General features: G+C 38.7%; 1 protein-coding gene across 1 annotated transcript in view; it reads left to right on the plus strand.

Moving 5' to 3' along the window:
• Positions 1–24,633, plus strand: part of thsd7ba (thrombospondin, type I, domain containing 7Ba) — a 232,850-nt gene that overhangs the window by 56,828 nt on the left and 151,389 nt on the right. The gene's annotated exons all lie outside the window — the stretch shown is intronic.

The following is a 24,633-nucleotide window of genomic DNA, read 5'->3' on the forward strand; positions in this document are numbered from 1 at the left end:
CACCATGATTTCCACTTAACATCCAGACCCAGTCACTTTCATCCATGGAGCAAAATCAGTGGGTCTCGATGATAATTCCTTACTTTCATGTGTGCAGTTTTTCACTACCAGCTGAATGTGAAGCTTGAACACTAAAAATCATTTTGTCTGAAGCTGTGAAGAGTCATACAGAGCTGGATGCCGTGTTTGTGAGGACACACACTCACTCACTCTGCTATGCAGACAGTATAAAATATAAGTCAGACAGTTATTGCTACTTTAATAGTAAGAGAATATGGCACACTAAACAAACAAAAAAAGTACATTTATTTTCAGTGCAAGATTTACAATGTAGTTTTCTAAGATACACCTGGAACATAAATCTCAGTCTGCTTGACATCATCAAGCTTCCAGGTCCATACGCCTTGGTGGTTAGAATAATAATACCTAATTTTTTGACTGAGTATTCATCCATACTTCCAAACTGACAAGCAGGGCAAGGACTACCATAAAAATGATGCATATGTTGCTGCTTAAAGAGACACTGGTGCACACTAAATTATGTGCTGATACGTTCAGAGACTTTTTTATCCCAGCTATGTGTAGTAGATATATCTTGCAAATCATATATGAATGTTTTTTTTTTTTTTACAGTTTAGACACTTAAATAACATTTAAAATCAGTTTTGGAAAACTCCTGAAAGCTGATGTCAAACCTTGTTCTCTTTAGAAGGAAAAGTTTGAGGTAAGCTCATGATTCAACCTTTTCTTGCTTCACAAATTCAGTCGAAAATGCATTTGCAAAGCAGCATGAGGAGGAAAATGTGGCCTTCCCACACAAAAGCCCCACTTGCTGTGCGATTAGTGCTTTCATTTCTCACTCTGTGGTTGGGTAATGACACTGCCCAAGTGATAAAGAGATTGATTAATTTCACTTGAAAGAGCTTATGTTCAAAAGGAATGTAACCGGGACACCAAGTGTGAGGATTTGACATCCCCGCAAAGCTAAGATGGCTTATGAGTTGTTTCTTGCCTGAAAAAGAAAATCAATTTAGAACCAAGAAAGAAAGACTCAAACTTACCATGCTTTACCTCTGAGTGTATCCTATTTATGTCTGACTGTGGAGAAATTCAGGCAATGGAACAACTGGTGCCAATGAGCTTTTAAGTGAAATCCAGCTAAACAGATCACTGTTGTGTGATGCAGTGTCGTCAGCTGTGCAATAAATTCTACAACGTTGCAAAGGCATTATGTGCATGTATTTTGTATAATTTGTTTAAATGGACAAAAAAATCCACATATTTGTTGCACATGTCTGTGTAGAGTTTAACCCTTTAGAGCTGGTGTATTTCAAAAACATTTTTTGAATTTTGACATTGAGAAGTCAAATGACTTGGACGTGCTTATAGATAAAGGCTTACTGTAAATGAGAAAATGTTGAGTTTATGATAGGAGCGGAGAAAGCACTTCATGAACAGTAAAAAAGCATAAAAAGCCAAAAAATTCAACACTTTTCTTGTTATTAAAATTTAAAATGAATGCTTTTCCGGTACTTGGCTGACTTTTAAGCACATTTCACATTAACAATCAGGCTGATTTTATGACTTTGGGAAGGTCATTCCTGAAGCTTAATGTTCCCCTCCTTTATGTGTCTGTGCTCTTAGTCCAGTTAGAGTACTCAACTCTTTCAGCTGCCCATCAGAAAGAATTACCCTTCCAAACATATGATACCTCAGGTAACTGATTCGACTAGTATATGTGTCATCTGACCATAAAGCTATCCTCAAGACAACTATTTCTTTGCCCATGTGACAATAATTTCCCTTTAATCATCAAAGAAATAACTCAAATCCATATATTAGCGTGATAATCATGTCCATAATGAGTGCATGTAAACCTCTGAGCACTGTGCATTTGAGTTCTTAATTTGGCTCATGAGAAACCTTTTTAATATTGGTACAGTCAGCATAGGTTAGATCTGCTCTAAATTAGCACAACCACTCCATTGTGTTTGGTGTGCCTATCTAGGCCAGCAGCATTGTGGGGTAAGTCTTTTATGTGAGCCAGTTCCCAGAGCTGTGGCTAAGCTGTGAGTCTCAGGCTCAAACAGGGAGCTGGAGCTGTTTGTGCTTGACCTTCATCAGTGTCTTAAAGAGCAGACTGGAGTTCTGAAGCGCTGTAGCTAATAGGACTATTTCTTTAACTCTTGAAAATGACCGCTCTAAGACATTTCTTTTTTAAGCATCCATACGTGCTGATTTTCAGCATTAAGTTATGAATTTACCACTAATTCATAGCACACTGAAATGTTGTACATCAGAAAAGATCTTAAAATATTAAAAGGAGTCAACAACCAGGTCAGCCTGTAAGAGTTTACTGCTTCTTTATGTAAGGTAATAGTTTTCTTCAGCTTTTTTATTTAGCATTAACTGTGAGAAGGCTATCACATATGGTGAGGGTTGTTGCTCAACCGTTTCTCTCTGTTAAAAGCTGTGCAGCACATCAGTGATGTCAACTGACACATTTCTATCCATCTGTGCATAGTTTGTTTAACTTAATTACACCAAAAATACTTTAATGTTGTATAGTAAATTCCATACAACCTTTTTGATGAATTATTTTGAAACATGTTAGAAACTTGTACTACTAACTACACATTATTACTGTTTTCTTTATCTGAAATTCAAGATGACAGATGCATGGATTAGGCACAACAATAATAACACTGACAAAGTGCAACCCATTTATCATGTCAGAGCAGTGCATCACTCTGCTGAGAAGAGAGGTTCTTCTGGTCAGCTGTAGTGGGGAGTGTGTTCATGTGGGGGGACATGGGCTTTCAATACATTTGTACTGTAGTTGACCTCTTAAAGCTATGAATTTTAAAAATGATCTCCATGGTAGCAAAATAATGTAATTTAGTTTTATGATAATTTTTCTAACCCTATGCTTTCTAAGACTTAAGTTATCAGCTAATCCTTGCCAGGAAGTCACAAAGTCTGCACACCCTTGAGGCAAAGTTTTCAAATGTGTGGTTGTACTTAATAAAAGTGGTGCTATGAGGACACATCTCAAAAATATTTCACAAAGGCCTCAGGAAACTGTGCCAATGTCTTAAAAAAAGGACTAAAAATGCCTTTTTTTAAGAACATGACAGCTAGCAAAAGGCACTGATTGTAACTCCATACTATACTATACAATACTAATCCAGTCAAGCAGCTTGTAGTTGCACCTGAAAACATCACCCAGCCTACAGACTATGTACCCATTACATACAGAGCCCCAGAGGTCCCATGTCCACACCCTCTCAAAGAAAGTTACTTAGTTTTCTACAGCCCAGTTTAAAAATCAGGAAAAAAGCTGCTTTTATTGGTACATGCAACATATCTGATGGGGCTGCAGAATACGTCAAGGTTAGTTTTGTTTTGGTTGTCTTTTTTCTTCTTCTTTTTTCATGTTTTTCTCTTTGGCACAATGGGGAATCTAACTAGTTTAGAAAAGTGAAGTATTGCTAACATTAAGTGGGAAAACAGCACCATAATTTTTTCACTAAACTGGAGACTATAGAAGCTATCAGCATCATTAAAAACATGCGTTTGTTTTTGTTCAGCTATAATGTATCACCTTAGTTCTTCCTTTCTGGGCAATAAAAGCACTTATTCTCTGTGTTGTTTCCAGGGGTCCTTTGCAGAAGTGAATAATTAGGCTACGTGGGAACGTTAAGCAGTAAGATTCAGCTGAGGGGCAATGATTTGCAAAAGATTGAGAAATCAATACAGGTTTTTCTTAATGAGAGGACTGTCAGCTCCTGCCGGATTACTATAAGACCTTATGGAATTGCCCCAGCCACTTCCCCTCATTTTATGCTGTAAATAATTTGAAATGGTTTAAACAAAAAAAATCTAATTTTCATTAGCTTAAAGATGTGACTAACTTAGTTAGGCTCATTTGTCCATGTTATCATTATTATTTTATGTATTTATTTGTTATAGGAGTTAACTGGCAAGGGGCAACAAGTTCAATAAGGCTCCTTGGTTGACATTTTTAAATGAAAAAACTTACATCTACACTTTTTTAAAGACTCTTTGTTCCATTGGCAGTACATTTCTTAACATTTATAACAGGGTTATTTTTGTCTTAAAAAACAAAGGCCAAATGGGTTCCAAAAAAAAAAAAAAAAAAAAAAAAAGAAAGGAATAGTTTTAAATAATACAGTTTACTTTCCATAGCAGGTGACCCTGATGACTAGCATGTAAAAAAAAAAGATTCAGCAACATTTACATTTCATTTCAGTGTCTGACTGTATTTATTTGCAATTTCAGCACACACTTGCACCATCAAAGCTGAAATCAAACACCACTGCTGCTTGAGCGTCTGTTGTTTCTGAAAAAATTCTTAGAGAAGGCAGTGTGCTAGGATCAGGCCTAGGAGGATTTCACTTTTAACCAAATGCCACTGAATAATTTAAAGAGGGGTCTTTTTTTTATTTGTGGTGACAAAGAGTAACAAAAAAATGAAATCATTTTAGTTCTCATTTGATCTGTTATTGGTTTAAAGGCTCTTTAGAGATAGCACTAAGCTGTAAAAAACCTATAAAACACACACATATATATCTATATACATCTATATATATAGATATATATATAGATATATATGGTAAAATAGGATATTGTTAGGCATAGAAGAATTAGTTTACACGGCCCTCTTTGACCTGATTATTCACATAAGGTGAATTCAGACTGAGGGCGGCAAAACCCTCAGTGTGCATAAATCGGAAAATAACAAAGAACCTTCAGTTCAACCTTGAACACCCACTTATTCAGGCAGATTTATTATTCTATATTTATGCTTTTGTCTGACACTGAATTCAAAAGATCTTGATAAAGCTGTGAGTGATGCTCCTTTTTCATCTTACTAGAGATGCTATTCTTTTAATGAGCTTTGCCATGCAAATGCAATTCTAAGGTTAGTATAAACTGCCACAAACACAAGATTTCCTCCATCATTTTGGCCTTTCAGGTAGTTTTCATTCCTTTAAAAACTGTGTTTCAAAAATGTTCTCAAAGCTAACAGGATATTTATAAACATACTACAAGCAACTACACAAAGGTCCCTTCTTCATATGATGCCTTAAAGCTGCAATATTCATGTTGGAAATGAATATTTGAGAAAAGAAAAAGTGCTGGCTAAAGGAAGTGGCACAAGTTGCTTTCTTTGAGTTGTACTCAAGCAAAACAACTAATGTAAGTAGCTCTTTGGCCATAATAGATAATAAAGAGCTGTTTCACTGCCTACAGCAAAAAGGAGGGTAATTATAATTGATGTATATCTTACATATGTCTTAATTACTGCATGTGGTGTCAAAACACCTTATCCAAATGTTAAAATAACATCTGAAAGAAAAAGTTTACATCCACAATAAGGTGTCTATTTTCCCCGGATATGGCACATGCACAGTTGATTCATTTTCATGTCATTCACCTAAACTCATCTTTACATTCATTAAAAACCCAACTGTGCTCATCAAAATCACACATGTAGAGTTTTTCTCCATGAAAATTATTACCTTAACAATTTTATGATCGGGCAAATGAGTGCTTGTATTCCCTTTGCTGCAGCTGTTCAACTTTAACATCTGAAGCATCCATGAGTCTTTGGTAAGACCGTGTCAAAGCTAATTATGTGGTGCTAATCTTAGATAAACTTTGCCTCCAGTCGACAGGTCCCACCCTGCGAGTTGATGGCACCCCTTCTTTTGGCTCTCAGAATCCCTTTTGGAGATTATTGCTTTTAAATAGCAGTTCTGTGGTGGAAATACCCTGTCATGGCCTTGGCAGCTTATTTTACTCATGATGGCTTTTAGCAAAAAAGAAAATCACCATAAGGACATGTTAACAAGGTTTAGAGCTTGACTTTCACTGCAAGGGGTCTCTAAAGCATGAAGTTATGCAAAGTTAGCTGTGGCTGCTACCCAATGATGTGCATGGTGTCTTCGGTTTTCTGTCAGATCGCCATGATATGTTTGGCTCCAAAAAGCCACAGTTGGTAAAAAGGCTTTGAGACTGGATTTTACACACAAAGTTAGATGTCTCTCTCTGTATCTCAGTCTGGTGTTTGAATTTGGATTTCTAATTAGAAATATCGTTTTGAAAACTCACATATTTAATTAAGTCATAATGAGTGGCACCAAATGACCCTGTGGTGCAGTCTACAAGAGCTATAGATCCTGGTCAAAGTGGAATTTCTGCTACTGCTGCTATGTTTTTTTGTTTTCTTTTTTCTTATTATTTATATTTATAAGGGACCACATGCAATTTAAACATAAATGTTCCCATTTGGTGCATTGTACCAGAGTTAGCCTTGGGCTAGTCTTCTGGCAGGGCACACTAAAAACATACAATTACCATAGTTACATTCCCCCAACCCACCCAGACTCAAACACACATTTATTCAGCGACATAAGAAAATACAAAAGTTTAACATTTGGAGTGACAGAAATTAGTGGTTACAGATTTGGATGGTTTTTAAAAGCTGTTTCAGTTCATGGAGCTGCAGCTCTTTATATTGTTACTTAGTGCATTCCAGTTAAAGTTGTAGTTAAAAGCTATTCTGGTGGATTTTATAGAGCTAATGAGACGACAACAGACAAAATCCAGTAAACATGCAGGGGCCAGGCCAATTAGGATCTTGTATAACAGACTCAAGTTTGAAAATAGTCTAATATTTTCTAAATTTAAAAGCTTTCTGAAGAATCTTACAATTATTGTACTGGCATGGCTTTTTATCAAAGATTTTTATAGCTTGTTTGTACAGTAATTCTATAGGTCTGATGGCCGATTCACTGGCCTGTCCCCAACAGGTGATACAGTATGCGATGTGGGAAAAAATCCAACTGTGCATAAATGATGGAGAGCTATGAAAGCAAAAGGTCAGTAACTTTAAAAGATATGCAGCTTTGTACGCAGAGAAAAATCTGAAACTGATACGTGGTGTGACTTCCATCTGACTAACACCAAAGATGTTTAGATTTAACGTGATAGTGCAAAAGCACACCTGCCAAAACGGACATGCATATTGATGCATACGCAGTCATACATGCCAAACTAGGGTTATGTAACCACTGTGTTGAGTTGTCATATTTTTATCACCTAATAGTGTACACATAATTATGGGATGTACTTGATGACCTCTAACATTACTTTTCAATGCCTCACACATAAATCAGGAAATTTGCTCATGCTGATACTCCTACAATCTGTATAACGTGCACCTAAATATTCATGTTTCTGACATAAATGTGTCCTCATGACTGTTTCTCCTATGGATGTTATGCTTTGATCTTCATATATCATATATCTTTAGCAAGAAACTGTATCTACCATTGAATTTCTTCAGGAAAATGATAGATCAAAACACTGGATACGTGAGTATGTGCAATTGCAATCTCATAGTTGCAAAGATTACAAAAAAAAAAACAAAAATAAATAAATAAATCATTCATGCACTGGGATGCAAATCCTTTTCAAATCCTCTTTTCTTTTTGTGCCATCAAACAACACTTCAAAAGTAATGTATGCCAGTGGGACGTCTAGTTAATGTCTCCAACGTGTTCTTTTTTTGCCAAAGCAGTAGGAATTTTTATATGTAAAAAAAAGAATATTTTCATCCAGTTTGTTACAATGGAATTTTTTTTTCTCCCAAAGTCTCTGCCCACTCAATCTAAAATAATATTCAGAAGTAAAGTTACTTTAAGCACCACTGGTTTAGATTGGACTCACACTGCTCTTCAGGCTGATGTGCATCTCTGGACATAAATCAATATATTTTTCTGCCCGTTTCATGTTTTGCAGTGAAACAGTGTGTTTCTAAGGACATTTTAATCAAACCCCTTTATTTTCCCTTGCACAACCATTTGCACTTAATCTGTTTTCTGTTCGCATTTTGTCAATACTCTAAGGCTTTAAATATATCACTTGCTCTATGTACAGTCATGTGAAAGTAGACCCTCACCAATGGAGAACAACAGACGATACAGTATACTGTGCAATAACGGCTCAGTATAAGCTGGTTAAAATAAAATATGACCATAGAATTGGTTTCTATCAGTACAGTGTATTTTTTAGTAAGTATATTATTCATGACCATATTGTATCATATACATGAAATGTATTTATGTATTTCACAGATGTGATGAAGTGATTGTTTTATGACTATATTTTATCTGTGAATGCCACTTATTTGGTTAAAACTGTATTTTCATGTAGTTTCATTTGATATAAAAATAACACAAGGACTAACATTCATGTTCTGTTACAGTTCTGGAAAATAGGATTGGTTTAATCAGGCAAATGGCAACTTCTCCATCCTTTGAAAACACTCTTTCACATGGCACAGATGTATGGCGAGGTGCCACGAATTACCTGCCTAAAGCTGGGTTTATACTTCTGCATAGAGTAGGGCCAGCGTAGCTGATGGTGAAATGTGCTCTCGCAATAGTGTAGGATTACGGGTGTCATGTTGTAGTTTCTCTTCCCAGTCTAAAGGTGGCAGTAGTGTTGGTATTGGCTGGTAAACACCACAGGACAGAGTTCTTTCAGTGGTCCACTTCTGTTCCAGTAGGCATTTCCTGTTTTTCAGCTCTAGCCTGCCTGTTCTAAAAGACCCATATATATGCAAGAATCGGTTTTTGTCAGGTGACATAATGCTTGGGATATGTGCAGTGTATTGTAGGTTGATCGCCATGTTGATTGGTTACTCATTGTAAACAGCATTGTCTTTGCCTGCATTATAATCTTAGATAAAATGGGAGTCAAAAAAGGTAGAAAAGTAGGCAATAACATTAGATTTTTTTTCAGTTTCCCATGTGTAAAAGAGGCTTTGGACAGCAGGTTGAGGATCTTAACAGGGGCCATAATAACAATATGTAATATAAATATGAAGTTGTTTCTTTTGCAACATTGTAATACACATGAATCTCAGAGTTTAAACAAGTTAAGAAAATCAGACAAAACAAGTGAAGTAACCCTAACCACCAGTCACAATGTTAACAGCAGGTTAGCTTACCTGTGCAGTGAGACTGTGTTGTGCAGTCCTGCGGTGGAAATGCGAACAGATCCTGCATCCAGACATTCCTGAAATGTGCGTGAGCTTCGAGCAACTTGTAGATTCTAAACTGATCATAGGTGTAAGCACTGATACCATAAACGAGGTAGTTTGTTATGTCCAGCGATGAGGTTAGAGGTAGTAATGTAGCATGAAGCTTTATTCCTTAGCTTTGATTGTTGACAATTTTGCCAAATACTGATACCGGACCTCCTTGATAAGCTTGTCCCTGTATGGTATCCTCTCATCATTCTTCTTTTTATCCATTTGGTGACTGAGTCAACAGTTTTAAAATGTACTACTAACTAAAGTACTGCTCCTCATGTTGCTTGTTTGTATCCGAGATGCAATCATTATGGAGCATGGTGGGCGTGTCGGCTAGTTAGGTCATGTGTCTGAAAAAAAGACAGTTAAATATTCTGCAGTCCAAGATCCTGCCTGGTTGCAGCCTTCAAGTGAATAAAAATATTAATAATGGTGATAAAAAAAAAAAAAAAAAAAAAAAAAAAAAATTAAATTGTAATACCAACATGTTGAATTCAACTTGCAGTGGTGGTTGGGATAAATTATTAATAAGGATATTAAAATCTCAGGAATATCATTACCAATAGCATAATTACTTCTTTACCCTTCGGCATCTCCCTTCATGGTTCACCACAGCAAATCATGTCTCTCCATCCAACCATCAGCTTCCTGTAGGTCAACAGCACCAATGGCGATTGTTGTAAACCTGAACCTCAACCGATCTGACATAATAGAGACCAAAAATTGAGAAATATTACTTTAATACAGCAGGATGGTTTGGTATGAGACGCTTAACAAAGTTCACTTAATTTTTTAAGTTTACCTTTTTGTGTTGGTACTTTTTTTTGAAGGTGTATTTATACACAAACTTAAAATTGAAGCTCACAAACATTTAATAAAGTCAAGTACGATTTACAGAACAAAACTAACAGGGACATGATTAAATAGCTTCAGGGTCACATGACTTCTTTAAACATTTGATTAAAAAATAAAGTTCAAGCAGCAGTTTAAAATTAACTATCTTGAACAAGATTAAATTAAGTTAAAATCTTAAACCTTGTATTAAGGTAAATATAAAATATTGAATTTAATAAACACTTTTTTAAAATACCATTTTACTTTAAAGAATTAGGCTGGTTGGATGGTAATAATTTTATTTTATTTTTAATTAAGTAACTTTCTACTAAACCTCAGTTTGGAGACAGCGTATGTTGAGGCGACGTGAGCATGAGACAAATTGTTGAGGTCACGTAAGGTGAGAGACGTTTATAATTGACACGTAATTTTTAATGTAGGCCGTCTTGTCGTTAGCGGTCTAGCAAAATCCCATCAAAATTTGTGACGTTGAGGTGGTAACTTCAGGGTCAGCTGCATCCTATCCTGGGGTATGTCAGCATTGAATTGGCAGCTTCCACTTGCCACACACGAGGCTTGCATCAAGATCTAGAGTAGCTTTCCGAACAAGTCACATGACACAACCAGACTGCTAGGCTTCGGACATAATCAGTAACATTACTCTTGAAATAATACAAACCCCGATACGTACTTCAAGAAAATACTTTATGGATTACTCAGCACATGCTCTGAAGGTTCAGCGCAGTAGACGCATCACTAGTCACAGGTATTAATTAAAAGTGTTTATACAGAACTGGATTATTACAGCCGCAAACATGTTAAGTTATAGACATGTAGAACATCAAAAGAAGGTTTGAGAAGAGAACTACAAAGGAATGGAGAGTGATGCCAACCAGCTAAGTCTGAAATATTTAATAAATGACTTTAAACAGCAGAGTGAAAGCTAGAGGAATGTAAGCTGTACTTTTGTCTTGGCCTGTTTGGCCTTGGTCCAGACAGGTGTGCATTCACCAACTCTGTTGCTGTCACTTCATAACTTATTTTAATCTAATGACATGTTGTTGATTCTTGAACATGCATTTTTTCACTCGCTGCTGTCTGAAATTGGTGCTATGTTAATTGTGAGGAAAACATTTGTTGCTGGGCCTGTACCGGCTTATCTGTTTTTGCACTAAAAATAGTTTTGAATAACTTATCAATTTTTGAATATTTTGATGATGATTAATAAATAAATGCAGAAATCCATCCTCTCAGACGGCTGTCGGGCTCAGTTTCCTGTCTCGACGCGCCATAGGACTATGCAACATTTAATGAGGAGAATGTGGAATTAAAAGGCCATTAAAAAGTGGGAAATGAACATAGAATAGTTTAGTTTGAACCCATATAACCTTAAGTTTAAACTATTTCTTGTGAAATGAGAACAGTGAGCAACACTGAGTATATCTTTACAGCTTCTACAGCAGGTCTATTTAGTTCAGTCTTATGAGGGCCATGGTCCTGCAGATTTTCTGTTTTCCCTGCTCCAACACACCTGACTCAAATTAAATGGATCTAATGGCCTGTTTGGAGGCGTATTGGAGCAGGGAAATGTTGAAAACTTACAGGACTGTGGCCCTCGTGGGACCGAATTGAGTAGCCTTGCTCTAGAGGAATTTAGATTGTGAGCTGCACTCAGGTGCAGCAAATCAAATGCACTAGATTAATTGATTAACAGCAAGTGTAAGCGTCTCTGTAAAAGCAGAGCTGTTGGCAGTTTGTTGGTCGGGAGCATTCAGGTGAATTCAGCTGAACACAATGCTGAAGAAACTAGACATTTGCAAAGACCTTAAAAAAGCATTTGTTTTGCTCAATGATTTTAGAATGGTTATAAGGCCATTTCACAAAAAAAAAAAAAAAAAAAAAAAAAGATTCTAGTTCATCACAACACTGGGAATAATTCAAGACAGCTGCTAATCTTCCCAATAGTGGCCATCCCAGCAATTTTCCCCAAGGTCAGATTATCTTTTAGCAAACTTGCAAAATGAGTACATCTCAGATGCCACAGTCCTTGGTTAGCATGTGGAATATTCCATTTCATTATGGTGCAATTACAAAAAAAAAAAAAAGACTAAATAAATACGACTTGCTTGGAAGGGTTGCCAGGAGAAAGCCTCTCTAAAATGAACATGGCAGCACAAGTTAGGGTTATAAAGTTGTATCTAAACAAACCACAAGACCACTGGAATAATGTCATTTGGACAAACAATGCCGAAGTGAAGTTGTTTGTCCGTAATACATGGTGTGATGTTTAAAAAAAACACTAAACACAACAGATCAGCAAAATCTCCTTATACCAGCTGTGAAGCATATTCTTGATTGGGTGAAGATTTGGGCTCATTTTGATGCTACCATACCTGGATACTTTGCAGTCTAATGCAAGTCAAACTACTCATGTGTCAAAAGGCCGTCTGTCCGACAGCGGAAGCTTGGCTTAAATTGGGCCATACAGCATAACACAGCAGCAAATCTACAATGGATCAATTACAAAACAGAGAATCAGTGGCAAAGTCAAAGTCCAGACCTCAGGCAATTTGAAATGTTGTAGCAGGACCGAAAGCTGTGCATGAATGAATATTTGCAAACCTTAATGACCTGAAGCAATGTGGAAAAGAAGAGTGGGTCAAAATTCCTTGGTAGCAATGTGGGAGATCAATGAAGTTATTGCCGTCAAAAGTGGTTCTTCAAGCTACTGAACTGTGTAGTTTTTGACACTACTTTTGCTATTTTTGCTTAGTTTATGTAAAATAAATATAGACACTGTAACATGTTATGTTTTGTTCACTTGAGGTTAACTTTGATTCATTTTAAGAACTTAAAAGTAACATGTATATATTTATTTCTGTTTTAGTTTGCTCTGACATGTAAAACCTTGGAATTAAATGCTTTTTTTTTTTTTTTTGTCATGACTGTATGTGCTCCATTGTGAAACTTAGTTTAACAATTTGTGTTTCTGCAGCATACGTGCACAAATGTGGTTTCGCTACTATATAAAATACAGCAATGTGTGGTTTATTTGTCTTCACAAGTTACTTTTGGGTTGGCCAAATCTAGCACACGATTAGCATCTTAGTGAATAAAATCCACAGCTGCATATTGATGTGAGACTGAAATATGTTGCCCCAGTTAGATTTTCCATATTTCTAACCCATTCTGCATTCTTCAGTGTTGCTGTGAACATACACTGTAACTGAAAAGAGTAACAACATGGCACTTGACTTGCTTATGCTGTGCTTTGTCTAATTTAAACTGGCTGTATATCTCAATTGCCGCAGCAACCTTGACAAACTTTGACGCATGTCTCAGAACGTCCTAATGATTATTACATCAATATCTAATTTTCAACTAGCGTCCTTCTTACTGACTGGCAGGAAATTGATTGAGGTTATCATAAAAGCCTATGGCTAGTCTCATGAGAGCTACAAGGCAGTAGATTGGTAATACTCAGATCTAAAATCCCATGAGAATATTCTCTTGGAATATTTAGCTTTCACAGCACCCCTCTGCTCAGAAGTCCCTTTCAAACAGCACAGGCCTTTCACATCACTCTTTTACAAAATGTTCCAATTCTGGACAAATCTCCCACTGTTTGAATTTTTCACAAGAGGATTGAAGAAGGAATTGGAAAAGACACATGACTGATTTCTAACTGGAGACAGAAGTAATTATAGTGTTCATATGACTACTGAAAATATCCACCCTGGGCTGCGACTATAAATGATAACAATCAAAAATAGAAGGTCATTTTGTTACAGAATGACCCCTGCAGCTTCAATTAATACTGAGACGAAAATACATAACAGAGCTTCTCTGCACGTTTGTCTGATTAAGCTCAGTGTGTGCAGAGTAATCATGACTACAGCGTTATAAGACAAAGTTACAGCTGCAGCACTAAACAGTTTTATAGCATTGTATCACATAATAAAACTAATACACGTAAATGTGCACGATGCATGTTTAAGTAGAACTAAAAATGTAAAGAACTAAAGAATTTTTGTTAGAACAAAAGTTAAGCTGTGAGGTGGTGAATCGTGAGCATTTCACCTCACAAGCGTCTAAGTCACAATGCTAAATTTGATTAGTCAACAGCTTGAGATCCCCTAATGCAAATGAAGTAAACCTGCTGACGGGAGGTTTTCCTGCAAACTTGCCCAAGCGCAACGAATTCAGTAAATCAGCATTGAGGAGAGCCAGGCAAGAGCATGCCCTTTTTCTTAGACGACTTACCAAGATCTTGAGAGTATTAAGTTTTCAGGCCGATGGGGAACGTCCTTGCGTTAATGTGTGCATGTCTGGTAATAGGTCACACACACAAAAGAAGGATAAAAGCAAATTGTTTCTGCATGAAATGAGCGGACAGAGCTTTTGACATCCTCTACTACACAATGCAAAATAAATTAAGCTGCAGTGTCACACAGCGTTATTAACGCTATCATTTTGCCTTTTATTTTGTCAGTGTTCTAAGGCTCTATAAATGCTTTCAAGTGAGAAGGCTTCTTTGTAATTCCACATTTGTGAAAAAAAGCTATTTGCTGCTTTAACAAAACACAGCAAGCCTGTTGTAATTACAATAGTTTTAATGAGATGAGTTCCTCTTAGCTTGGGAAAAAAAATAAAAAAAAGCTTAATGTCTCAACCAGACTGAGGCAGCATGAGTCCAGGGAGAAGCTGCAGGATATACAGGGGGATCTGAGACCCAAATACTAAAGAACACACAAAAAAAAAGAAAATGAAAAACAAACAAAAAACCCTATGTTTTCATCTCCATCTCTGTTTCCCTGACAAGCTGCTCTTCATGCCGGAGTGCTCTGTCCTTGTCAGCACAAGTGCTGATACCCACTACTGCAGACAAGTAAATAGGTTACTGACTATATGATTTCTCATTTCTTCGTTTCAAGTTCCTCTCAGTTTACATCGCTGTATCTCCAATTTTTTTGTTAATTTAGAATGCGGCTTGTATTTTGAGGCAAGTTAATAGATCTTTTTAGAATTTCTTCTGAGATGTGTTGCACACAGTGGGAGAGAAAAGGGAAATGTTAATAACCTCCTCTGAAGAGGCTGCTGTTTGAACAGCAGCCTCTTCAGAGACCTGTTAAAATAGCCTACTCTGTTTACTGTGTATTTGACCTAGCAGGAAACATGTTGGAGAGATGGTGAGGTGAGACCAAATGGATTTTTATTCCTTCCTGAGAAACACTCCCACATGACTCATTTTCTGATTGCAGAGCACTGTCTATCAAGAGTGCTTGTTTTATTTTACCCTTTGATCAACTGCTGTACTCAAGCAGACAAGTCAAAACTGAGGATCTATGCATGGAAGAAAGAGGCTGTACAGAAGGGATTGCCATGGGATTATCCTGCCAGTATTAGTACCAAATACAAATCCTAAATTTTGAGTGATAGAATATGTCACTGAATAAACTCAAGACAGAGAGTTGGGAATAGTGCATGTAAACCAGACTTATTACAAAACCTGAGATAATCATTAAAATGTTATAGCTTGATACAATTTTTCATCATACTGGATGCAAAAATAACTCCATAGAGGAACATAGTCCCACCACATGTAAAATGTAAACATAACTGTATTATGTTTAGAGGTGAAAACAGTCCACATTTGGAGGTCAGATTGGCTGATTGGTGGAAAAAGTGCAGGAAAGTAAAACTAAAGAGCCAATTTGCCTCCTACCTGTTTCCTTCTGCTTTCACCAGGGCCAGATTGGCCACTGGACATTTTTCCGGAGGGCTGATGTCATTTTTTTAGGCCAACAGTTTATTTATTGGTCTGACTGGTCCATAAAACTCAGCAGATCGGCAGTCCAACTTACACTAGGTTGGCCTGCTCAAATTTTTAACCCCTTTTTGCTTTTTTTGTCCAAATAGTGAGCACAAAACGTTCTTTCTTGACCACCGGCTTATGAAATGATTGATCTGCACCACATTGGTTCTTTGTTTAAGAGATAGAATGAACCAATCAGATGATTTAAACCCTATTTGGCTAAGTGTCAGTGGATGCAACTACCTGTCAGAACAGGAGAGGAAATGGAGAGGAGGTACAGAGAAACTGCACAATTTAAAATAGATTAAAAAATAAATAAAAATGCTGCCAAATGCCCAAACATTCATTATATTGAAAATGAGAACATGATTTTTTTTTATTTTTTTTTTTTATTTTACCATAATTCATCAGCATCAGCATCTTTCGGATTTTATTAACAAGCCTATTTGTTTTTGGTTGTGGGCTGATAATCGGACACTTTTGTGTCACAATGTATTAGCTGCAGCTTCTGTGTAGGTGTTTAGGGAGAATATACAGAAATAAAACCTTTTTAAGATTATTTATTTGTACTTTTATCCATATGTTACACTGATGCAACCATTTGACTCTTTACCAGAGAATACTATTCTGGACTTGACTGACTCATTATTTTGAAAATAAATAAATAAATAAAAATGAATAAATGAAACACCATTCAATCTTTTGTTGAACCTAGTGGAGAGTAATGTGGGGAGTCAGTGAGGAAGAGGAGGCCAGGCAGCAGACAAAATGAGATGGATAAAGTAAGGTTTAAAAATGAACATGTTTACCACCACCAAGTTTTTTTTAACTGAAAAGATTAGGTCTGTATTTTATCAATACCTTTAAATATGACTTGTAATGCCACCCAATAAAGTACCATCCCTAAGTGTGGAATGATGTCAATCTCAAGTCTTCTGTTTGACAAGCCACATAATCCATTTAAGGAGAAAGGAGAGTGTTGGTGAAGTTAAATGCAATGTTTTCCACAATGGACCAAATCATTTCAGTAGAATTAGAAAGTGATCATGGTGTGAGCTATAATTACAGTTTTTTTGTTTTGCTTTTTTTTTTCTTTTTTTTTTTTTTACAGTGACCATCACATTGCAAACATTTGTGCAACTTTGTTCTGAACCAATGACGAGATCATTAAGACAGCTGCTGGATGAAAGTATAGAATCCCTACAGGAGAAGAAGCTCTACTTTTTGTTTTTCCGTGATTAGATAGTGAAATAAAATTCCAGGTGTCATGAAAACATGTGACAATTTCCTGAATTCCTCACATGAAATGGATTTTGTGAACCAGAGCTTTCAACATTAATGCATGAGTATTGTAGGTGTTTTTTTTTTTTTGTCATTCATTTTTATATTATAGAAATGAAAAACTGTCAATAAATATATAAAACAGGAAATTAAATACAGGAGTAGATTTATGTATTGAGTTTATATGGTTAAATTATACTGACGTGTGAGGCTGGTTGTTGAACTGTATTTGTACTCTTGTAATTTAACAGTATATATTTGCTTAGCTGCCCTGGGACTACAGATGAAAATGAACTGGTGGTGAAATCAGATATTAGTGCATCTTTTCCTCCCCAAGACTCGTTTTTGTGCATGACCCTGTAAGAAAAAGCAAAAGCTAACATAACATTCATATCACAATTTAGCACAATATTATTGATTCTTTCTTTGTATTAACCCAAAACAAAAGCCAAAGAACTGGCATGTACTTAGTCATTTAAATCAAATCAAATCATATTTTATTCATAAAGCGCTTTTCATACAAAAATTAGCACAAAGTGTTTTACATAAAAACAAATTCATTTATTCACTTTCCACATCCACCTGGTCCTGTTCAGGTTACTTGGGTGGGAAGTTAGGTTCACTCTGGAGAGATGATTAGTCCACCACCAGAACTGGACAATGACAAAACACCATGCACGTTCACACTCACTCTAGGCATCCATTTAGAATCCCCCAGTAGAATAACCCAGGTTAACCAAACATGAACATTTTTGGACTGCAGAATGCAGTTGAAAAACCAGGAAAGAAACAACACATTTGAGTGATGCTGCTAACCACCCCACCACAATTCAACCAACACAGACAACAATATTTATTCTATTTATCCTTCACTTTCAAGATACAGTTTTATTGATGAGATAACATATTTGCAGCACAGTTATTTAGCTGAACCACAGGAACAAACAAAATGTTTGTTACCATAATTATAAATACAAACAAACCTGACAGACCACAAATGGTCACTTTTATGCCCAGAACACCAGTATCCAAACTTAACCATCTTACCTGTGTGGGGTTACCATGGTGATGCTTTTAATAAAGGTTTAGGGCTTTTAATAAACCTGTCCCTGACCTGAAAGGGCCCTGTGTGAGTGTGAGTGTGTTATGAATCTTTTTAAACTGACAGGAAAGTGTCTTGTGTCAGCTTGTGTCATTTTGCCCTCAGAATCAATAAACTTTACCAAAGATGAGTCTTACTTTTCAGTTATCCTTTCCTTCTTTGAATGTTATGAGTTCTCAAAACTTTTCATTTTTTCTTTCTTTTTTGAATTTTTTTTCTCTCTGTCAGCACAACAGAATTCATTGTGGAGCACAATGTGGAGCACTTTTCTCTGACTCAACAGTATTTTCCTTTGTTTGCTCATAACCCAACCACCAAAGTACCTGGTATATAAAGCTTATTTCAGACAATAAATATAGAAATTTCTCTTTTGAGGTTTGTTGGTTCTTCTCATAGCTCTCGGCACTCAGCCAGAAGATCTATTGCAGTTTTGCATCCAGTTAGAGTAATGTAATCAAAGGTAGTGTGATGACCTTTCAGATGATTCCACACTACTTTCTTGACTTGAGAAATAATGTCATAGTTTAGATAATATAGCTGGAATTTTAAAAGTATTTGGGACTTCTGTTTTACACTTAATTACCATTTACTTGCAGGGTATTAAAATGAAAAAAAAGAGGATTAACAATCATCATGATAAAATGATTCGTGGAACATTCTGGCAACTAATGAGTAATTTGCTTGAGCAATGTTCAGACACCCCAGAGGCTGCTGGTACACACAGCATTTGGAGTTTTGCAATGTTCTTTTTTTAAAATGTTATTTAACTAACAAAGTTTTGTTTATAAGCTTGGCCACCATCCACTTATGTCTCTGCTGCATGCCATTTGTTTTCATTTAGTTGGATCTTTTTGCTCATTTTACATTCATCCTGTCCTGGGATGAGCAGCTGTTGTTCAGAGCAGCGGGAGAGCTGGATCAACTTATTGGACTCAGTGGGCGAAACAGAGCAATTTAATTAATTCTGTTAATGCTTGGTGTTTTGGTTTGTTAAGCAGTGCTGTTGATTTATATATTTTTTTTTTTTTTTTTGCGGAGGTGGGGGTGGCTGTTTGTGTGTGTGTGTACGCATGGGGGTGGTGACTTCTCAATCACATTTTGTACTTTGCAATTTGCAGTTTAGTGTTGTGCCTATAAGGTGAAAGAGGGTTATTTCACAATTGTGCAAAGAAAATATATTCAAAAGGAGTCTTACCCTGGATTTCAGGCAAATGAAACTAGCACTTATGCTGTAGTTTTTATTATGTTTTTTGATCATCATGACATGTGTTGGAGCACAGGAGTTGCCTAACTTTGGATACAAGAATCTATTTTAACTTTAGTTAATTGCACTATTTTAGCATATGGGCTTTGTAGTTTGTTATTTTTCCCATTACATTTTAATTAGAACTTCTACATCAGGGGGAGGAAGGTTTAAGTAGATGCTGAACCTTCAACTGAGCGATCACTAGTCCTAGTCTTGTGCATTTTCTCGTCTTTTTTTTTTTTTTTTTTTTTTTTTTAAACCCCCTTTTCTTCTTCTGTTGTACTTTAGAGATATGCTTTTAGTTTGCTCCCACCCACTAATGTTTACAGTTTGGAGTTGAAAGTACAGGATTAAAGTATCTACATTTAAAAAGTGCACAGTTAGGGCTAGAAAACTACATTATCACAACTCAGGTTAATGCTCACCGATCACAGTCTTTTATCATGTGAGCTGGTATTAAACAATTACTCATAAAAATGTTCTCGTCTGACAATTGTTTTGCCTGGATTGTAAATCTAGAAAATGCTGGATGTGTGAAGAATGGTTTCTATTTCACGGTTTGAGAATAGGCTGGTTTATTAGTTTTAGAGAACTAATTGCAAATGTCAACATGCTTACCACTACAATCCCAACATACTGCTGCTTATAGATATGGAAACCACAAATTTTAGATGTCATAAGGCTGAAGTTGTAATTTGGAACTAGAGATAAACTCAAACGAGAGCGCTGTTCACAGAAATTAAAGGACGCCTTCACAAAGTTGCATTTCAATAAGATATAATGACGGGAGAGAACACTGGAGTAATGTGAGACAGAGTGATGGGAAAAGGGTGCTGGTGAGTTTTGCTGTAGGGGTGCTTGGGGGCTTTCCTTGATCAGGGATCATTCTCTCTCAGACTGGCTTTTTTTGTTCTTTTTGGCAGCATGGGACCAGAGTTTGTGAAAAGCAAAGGCAAGTCAATGACTGAGTAAGTTTATTCAACTTTGTCAGTGACTGAAAGCAATAAATGACTTCACATAGTAAAGTTACTTAAAAACCTCACTGGTTCAGAAGGGAGTATAACTCAGCTCTTAAGTTTGACAGTTGTGCATGTTTCAACATGAACTGGTATTTGTGCCAGTTTCAAGTTTTCCTTTAAAACTGTGTTAGTAACACAGCAGCAGTCTAGTTGTGGTCACTGTTGTTACCAAATTGGCAAATTGGATGCTTATAACTAAAATGTATGTTGTGTTCAGTGTGTTCAAACTGTTAAGCCATGTGATAATTTACAATACACAAAATTGGAATTAACATTTACTGCCAGATTAAAACAATTTTTATTTCATAAGATTCATGAAGCCTTCCATAAAGTTCACATTTTATTTTTACAGGGTTCCCAACTTTGCAGCTCAGGTCAGAGCTGCTCTTTAACGGCAGTATTCACGTAACATAGCAGCAGTTAAAAATATTGCTTATAAATACCAACTTAAATGTTAAAAATCTGTTTAATGGAGGTTTTTGCTCAGTAGAACTTTCTAGAACAGCAGTGGGCCATTTTTTTTTTTTTTTTTTTTTGTTTTTAACGGGTCATGGGCAGGACTGGTTCAATGTTAATTGAAAACTGAGTAGAAAGGACCTTATTGCACTCTTTAATGCCAGAACTAACACAATCTACTAGTCATTGCCTATAAAACAACAATACCATAGATGACCCATGTTTCTGTTTGAGTACAATAATTTAAAATATGGTGCTTTTTGTTTTGTTCCGTTTTTGATTGTAGTTATTTTAAATGCTTTTATTTTGAAGGGGAGGATGCAGTCCTCACAACTTTTGCTTTGTTATTAGGTATAAGCTAGTGATGAAAAAATGGGAAAAAAAGGAAGAAATCAAAAGGTTTAAACAAAATAGTTTGTTCATGCCAAGGAAATCTGTTCAGTTTGTTTCATAGCATCCAGCTGAAAGGTGCAGAGGTATGTTTGTTGTATGAATGTGTATTTTGAGTTTATTGCTGTGTATGACTTAGCATGTTGCACTAACCGAACAGCTAATAGTAGCTAGCATTTCACAGATTATTAACCAGTGAAAGTGTGGCTGTATGGGATGTATGTGAGTTGTAATTGTGTTTTATTTATCTTTCACTTCTTACAGTGTGCCTGTGATTTAGTGCTTTGCATGCATAATACATGTTTAAACCAGTATCACAGGCCACCAGTCGTTATTGGAGTGTGACATTCTGGTTGGGTGGCTAGAACCATACCATACCATACCATATTTATTTATATAGCACTTCAAAAATACATTACATGGTCGACCAAAGTGGTGCTCAAAGCCCAGGACATCTATCAATCCATCCATCCATTTTCTGCCGCTCATCAGGAGTTGGGTCGTGGGGGCAGCTGCCTAAGCAGGGAAACCCAGACTTCCCTCTCCCCGGCCACATTCACCAGCTCATCCGGAGGAATCCCGAGGCATTCCCAGGCCAGCCGAGAGATGAAGTCCGTCCAGTGCGTCGTAGGTCTTCCCCGGGGCCTCCTTCCGGTGGGACGAGGAACACCTTACCAGGGAGGCATCCAGGAGACATTCTAACCAGATGCTCGAGCCACCTCATCTGGTTCCTCTAGATGTGGAGGAGCAGCGACTCTACTCTGAGCCCCTCCCGGATCACTGAGCTTCTCACCCTATCTCTAAGGGAGAGCCCAGCCACCCTGCGGAGAAAACTCATTTCGGCCGCTTGTATTCGCGATCTCGTTCTTTCGGTCACTACCCACAGCTCATGACCATAGGTGAGGGTAGGAAAGTAGATCGACCGGTAAATCGAGAGCTTTGCCTTTTGGCTCAGCTCCCTCTTCACCACGACAGACCGATGCAGAGTCCGCATCACTGCAGACGCCACACCGATCCGCCTGTCGATCTCCCGCTCCATCCTTCCCTCACTCGTGAACAAGACCCCGAGATACGCGAACTCCTCTTAGGGCAGGACCCCAATCCAGACCCAGAGAGAGCACCCCACCCTTTTCTGGCTGAGGACCAGAGTCTCGGACTTGGAGGTGCTGATTCTCATCCTAGCCGCTTCACACTCAGCTGTGAATTGCTCCAGTGAGAGCTGAAGATCACAGCCCGATGAAGCCAACAGAACCACATCATCTGCAAAGAGCAGAGACCTAATCCTAAGGCCACCGAACCGGATCCCCTCAACACCTCGGCTGCACCTAAAAATTCTGTCCATAAAGGTTATGAACAGAATCTGTGACAAAGGGCAGCCTTGGCGGAGTCCAACCCGCACTGGAAACAGTGCTGATTTACTGCCAGCAATGCAGACCAAGCTCTGACACCGGCCGTACAGGGACCCAACAGCTCCAACTAGCGAGTCCGGCACTCCATACTCCCGTAGTACCCCCCTACAGCATCCAGAGCCTTAAGGAACTCTGTGCAGACCTCATCCACCCCCGGGGCCTTGCCACCGAGGAGCTTTTAAACCACCTCAGCGACCTCAGCCCCAGAGATAGGAGAGCCAGTACCAGCTACCCCAGACTCTGCTTCCTCATCAGAAGACGTGTTGGTGGGATTGAGAAGGTCTTCGAAGTATTCCTTCCACCGCCTCACAACGTCCCGAGTTGAGGTCAGCAGCCCCCCATCCCCACTGTACACAGTGTTGACGGAGCACTGCTTTCCCCTCCTGAGCCACTGGATGGTGGACCAGAATCTCCTCGAAGCCGTCCTGAAGTCATTCTCCATGGCCTCTCCAAACTCCTCCCATGTCCTAGTTTTTGCCTTAGCAACCGCCAAAGCTGCGCTCCGCTTAGCCCACCGATACCCATCAGCTGCCTCTAGAGTCCCACAGGCCAAAAAGGCCTGATAGGACTCCTTCAGCTTGACGGCATCCCTTACTGCCGGTGTCCACCAACAAGTTCGGGGGTTACCGCCATGACAGGCACCGACGACCTGCAGCTGGCCACCTAGACAATAGAGGCACGAAACACAGCCCATTTGGACTCAATGTCCCCCGCCTCACCTAGAACATGGTTGAAGCTCTGCCGGAGATGGGAGTTGAAACTCTTTCTGACGGGGGACCCTGCCAGACGTTCCCAGTAGACCTTCACAACTCGTTTGGGTCTGCCAGGCCTGACTGGCATCCTCCCACACCATCTGAGCCAACTCACCACCAGGTGGCGATCAGTTGACAGCTCCGCCCCTCTCTTCACTTGAGTGTCCAGAACATGCAGACGCAAGTCCGATGACATGGCTACAAAGTCGATCATCGAACTGCGGCCTATTGTGTCCTGGTGCCAAGTGCACATGTGGACACTCTTATGTCTGAACAAGGTGTTCGTTATGGACAGTCCACGAGCACAGAAGTCCAACAACAAAACACGACTCGGATTTAGATTAGGGGGGCCATTTCTCCCAATCACGCCCTCCAGGTCTCGCTATCATTGCCCACATGAGCACTGAATTCCCCCAGCAGAACAAAGGAGTTCTGGAAGGAGTGCTCTCCAACTCCCCCTCCAAGGACTTCAAAAAGGGTGGGTACTCTGAACTGCTATTTGGTGCATAAGCACAAACAACAGTCAGGACCAGTCTCCCCACCCGAAGGCGGAGGGAGGCTACCCTTTCGTCCACCGGGGTAAACCCCAACATACTTGCACCAAGTCGGGGGGCAATGACCATGCCCACACCTGCTCGGCGCCTCTCACTGGGAGCAACTCCAGAATGGAAGAGCCAGCCCTTCTCAAGGACAGTGGTTCCAGAGCCCAAGCAGTGCGTCGAGGTGAGTCCAACTATATCTAGCCAGAACCACTCAACCTTGCGCACCAGCTCAGGCTCCGTCCCTGCCAGAGAGGTGGCATTCCATGTCCCTAGAACTAGCTTTTGCAGCCGAGGATCAGACCACCAGGGTCCCCGACTCTGGCAGCCGCCCAGCTCACACTGCACCCGACCCCTATGGCCCCTCCTACAGGTGGTGAGCCCACGGGAGGGGAGGCCCATGTCACCCATTCGGGCTGAGCCCGACCGGGCCCCACGGGCAAAGGCCCGGCCACCAGGCGCTCGCCTCTGTGCCCCACCTCCAGAGAGGGGCCCCGGTGACCCACATCCGGGCAAGGGAAACCTTGGTCCTTGCTTTCTCATTATTATAGGGGTGATTTGAGCCGCACTTCGTCTGGTTCCTCCCCTAGACACCTGTTTGCCATGGGTGACCCTACCAGGGCCATGAGCCCCCAACAACATAGCCGCTAGGATTGTCAGGAC

Source organism: Melanotaenia boesemani, chromosome 12 (genome assembly GCF_017639745.1).
Source record: "Melanotaenia boesemani isolate fMelBoe1 chromosome 12, fMelBoe1.pri, whole genome shotgun sequence".
Classification (NCBI taxonomy): Eukaryota; Metazoa; Chordata; class Actinopteri; order Atheriniformes; family Melanotaeniidae; genus Melanotaenia; species Melanotaenia boesemani.